The sequence below is a fragment of the Charadrius vociferus genome, unplaced genomic scaffold, assembly GCF_000708025.1.
Source record: "Charadrius vociferus isolate BGI_N301 unplaced genomic scaffold, ASM70802v2 scaffold3, whole genome shotgun sequence".
Taxonomy (NCBI): domain Eukaryota; kingdom Metazoa; phylum Chordata; class Aves; order Charadriiformes; family Charadriidae; genus Charadrius; species Charadrius vociferus.
The window spans coordinates 1427108-1431390 of NW_009647748.1; positions in this window are offsets into that span (position 1 = coordinate 1427108).

The following is a 4283-nucleotide window of genomic DNA, read 5'->3' on the forward strand; positions in this document are numbered from 1 at the left end:
CAGTCTTGTGTTTACAGGTGGCATGAAGTAAAAACCAAACTGAGCAACACAGTTTTATGTGGCCTTTGCTTTGAAAGGGAATAGTTGTCTTTACAGCATTAGCTTTTATTCTTTCTTATGTTTTTTTAAACACAGACCCCCCCAACAGTCTGGATTCTGCACTTCTTTGTTATTATTGTTGTGGTTATTTTGAAAAGGGGTTGTATATTCTATGTGTTCAGAAGAATGGTGCAGTCTTCTGGGTTGATGATGAGCACAGCTTACTGTCTTGCTTTGTGTGTGTATATTGAATACACCTGTCAAACACAGGAAGCCTGTCTTTTCAGGGTTTAAGGTGCCTCCCTTTTCCTTTAAAATTCAATCAGGCATCTTTTCTGAGCCCCAGACTGACACTGTTCACCCACAGGTACACCAGTAGTGGGGCAGGCATTCCCACAAGCTGGCCCCTGCTAGCAGTTGTTTTGTTTGATTCCTTAAAATGGTACCTGAGCTTCCATGCCCATTCATTCAAGCCTCGTCTTCTGGGGCCTCCAATAAATGGAGGCGTGAGGGGGAGAACTACTGCCAGGTGTGGCTTGCGTGTAGTGGTAGACATGGGTTCACTAAAATTAGACCAGTACCCACCAGCGCATTTTCCATAGCCTCCTAAATGTTCCTTGAGTAGTAACAGTCTCTGCATGCTTTGTAAATGTCTGAGCTGAGGATACACAAATTCTAAGTGTTCCACGGTGGATAAAAATCATAAAATAAAAATCTTTAACTCAATCAATGCTGTAAATTCTGACGGGTGCAGGATTTCTCTTGGATAATATCTACTGCCCACTGCCATTTCCTGGAAGCAAAAGTATCCAAACATTATGCTGTAATAATATGAATCTTTGAATATTCAGTGTTAATGCTAGAGTCAGGTGCATTTCAAAAGTATTCCTAATATACGTCTGTTGAAATTGTCTCATTGCTTTGGAAGTAGGGAAGGTAGCCAGTTTTATCCACACACCAAAAAGAAGCAGCCAACCTCCCTTCCCCTGCCATCCTCTGCCCTGTAGTGACTTGGGACACGTTACAGCGTTGGGATTTTTTCCCTGTTCTTATCATGGACTGATTGCTATTGCTTTAGGTGTAAACTGGATTGTGTAACTTCCTGTATCTGTTAATGTATGGATAGATTTTATACATTTTTTTTGTCCATTTACAAAAATCAACTTGAAAATGAGATGCTTGTCTTCATTTCAGTGTGTGTGTCTGTGTGCCTGTGAGCGGTACCCGCTGGATGGCGGCGGCTGCCTGGTGGGAGCCGGGATTTTCCATTGCAATTGCTTCTCTTGCTGGCTGAAGGATTTCCCCTAATCCACTGTGACCAGCTGAAGCTTACAGCAAAAATGTCCTAGTTTTTCCTCTTGAATTTCTTGAGCCTTTGCTCACAGCTTGTGAACTCGGTGGATTACAAGGATGTAATTTTTTAGTATCTTAGTAGTGCATCCTTCTCCTGAGCTGTGCAAGAGAAGATCTTTGTAGCATGATGGATTGTACTGTTAATTTTCTGAAATTTCTTCCCTGGTACAATTTTTTCGACACAAATGAGCAAAGTTGGTTGCAGATTCCTTGTGTCCCCCGGTGTGTTATCTCTGCCCTTCTCCCCGTCCTTTGTCTGAATTAAACACTGCCTTCTGTGCGGTCCAGGCCAGTTCTCTAAACCAGATCGGTGAAGTTGTTTGGGTTTTTTTTTTGGAAATAACAGATGCGTACTTCACTGTGCCTACTTTCTCTGCCAAAATGTCCACTGCAATAATAAATCACATTTTTTTGCTAGACGTGGAAACCAAATTGTACTCAAGTTCTGGCAAAACTCTGCTGAAGAAATAGTCCGCACCTTAGTTCTCTAAATCAGGTCTAAGCCTTTGAGTACTGCCAAGGCAAGGCTGCCTCCCAGGTCTGCTGTACATTGTGGCGAGCGTGCCCTTTGGACGTGGCTGGCTCGGCTCGCATAGTGATGCTGCATCGTGTGTTTACAGAAGAATCTGCTCTTCATCTCTCCAAATGTGAAAGCGAGGTAGTTGCTGTTACAGCAGTCCTCCCCATGCATACATGTCTCGTTAGATTTCACTTTTCTTTTCAAACCCTTTCTACAGACAAAATGAGCTTAGTTTTTAAACATCAATGCAATCAAAAACACTTCAAGCCATAGTGGAAGGAAAACCATCAATCGTAAGTGTGCATCCACATTCCTGACTTTGCTCTTTCAAATCAGTATTTTGACAGAAGTATTTGTGGTTTGCCAAGACATCCCTGTAGGAAGTAAGATATTTACAGCTTGTATATATTCCAGTTGAAGTATGTCCCTCTAAAGCTACGCTCCATCATACGGTGAGAACTTGTGGTGTAGGATGCTTGCACTGGTGGAGTTAGAATTTTTAGCTCTCGGGAAAGCTGTGCTTGGGTATGTCTAGGCAGTATGTGGACTGCTGAAGATTATTTTTTAAGAAAAAAAATGGAAATGCAGTAAAAAATTGGAAAACATGCATTTGTGAATGTTTGATCTTATTTATCAAACACTTGTGTTCAACTACTGCTCTGTAAAATGTGGAATCTGCAGTGTAGATGGTAATGTCTAGTTAATTTTTGAGTATTTCTCATTTAAAGTTGTTTTTTATTTGTGTGATACACAAACTGTTTGGGCTAGAAATGACTGATGAGTATCTACTTTAGAATAGTCATTTGAAGTTTCAGATGAAATATGTCAATGAGGTATTTCTCCATAGTCCTTGGAAGAAGGGAGAGGTGCAGGGGAGGGAGTCGTAGTCCTGCAGTATGTTATGGAGATGTTTAAAGCACAAATCTGCATTTTTACAGTGGAGATTATTACGGAGTTCTGGCATTTCTCTCTTAATTTGCAACCTTATGTTAATAAAATGTTAGCCTTTTTAGTTCTATGATTAAAAATAAAACTCTTTGTGTTTTGATTGGCTTCTTATTGCACTACTATTGCAAAATCAATCTAAAAGGGCCTTTTTCTTTTGTTTTTAGTTCTTATTTCAGTGAACTACATGTTATCACACAATGAAATCACTGTCAGCCAGGTCACTGTGTAGAAAGTTAACACGAGACTCTTTTGTAAGCGGCACTGAGTCATGTCTGGACATTCAGTGCTTGGGTTTGAACAGTACCAACTGTCCTAACCTCCCTTTTTTTTTTTTAGTGAGAGGTGAGTGGACTGTGTTTGGAACTTGCTGGGTTTGGCTTTAGTCACTGTGCCGCTTGGTATGCAAAATAACCCATTTTTGTGTCGTCCCCCCCCCTTTAATTTCCTTTTAGCCTTGCTTCACTAAGTATTTAGAAATAAGTGTCTGAGGCAATTATTAAAGATTAAATAGTAAAGGGTTACAACACAGTGAATTTGGGCACTACGTATCTGCACCATATTAAGAAACCAAATCCTTTTAAGTTCTGGTATTGCTTGCTTATGTTGGTGTCTGCTGCGCAGCATCTCCATGAAGGAAGAGATCTGCCCGCTTCCAGTTAACTCAAGTACAAATTGGAACTCGGCTTTCCAGAAGTGGCAGAGTGGTGCTGAGGGTTCCTTCCTTACTCTGCATAAAAGATGAGTAACAGCACTCAGAAAGGTGTTTGTCCAACTCTCAGCCTGCTGTGGGAACTTTTCCAGCCTACCTTTATGAAACAAAACCCAATCGAGTGTCTGTACTGCTGCTCACCCCATTGATTGGTTCGTTTCTACCAACGACACCTTCTGCCATAAATAATTTTTCTTGACAATAAATTAATCTGTGTCTTGACAAAAAAAGTAACAGCACCAAATCTGCCTGAAACGCCAGCAGCTTGTGCAGGTAAGTTAGTTTGGGGGGCAGGGATGCAGGTGATGGTACCCACGGGAGCAGGGTTGGGGCTGAGGGATTTGGACTTGGCAGGAACCCCAGGAGAGTGGTGTCCCTGTGGGCTGAGGGGGCCGCTCGGAGCGGGGCTGGAGAGGGGGCAGCTGCTCGGGCGTGTGTTTGTTTCCATCTGCCTTTGGGGAGGGGATGGATTTGGGGAGAAGTAGTTGCTGCTGCATAGCTCTTGACTTTGGGCACGGTGGAAGGAGGCAATGCGGGAACAGATGCGGGGACGCCCAGTTGGGTGCCGAAGATGAGGATGCCCAGGTGGGTACCGGAGGATGAGGACGCCCGGGTGGGTACCGGGGATGAGGATGCCCGGGTGGGTACCGGAGGATGAGGACGCCCGGGTGGGTACCGGGGATGAGGATGCCCGGGTGGGTACCGGGGATGAGG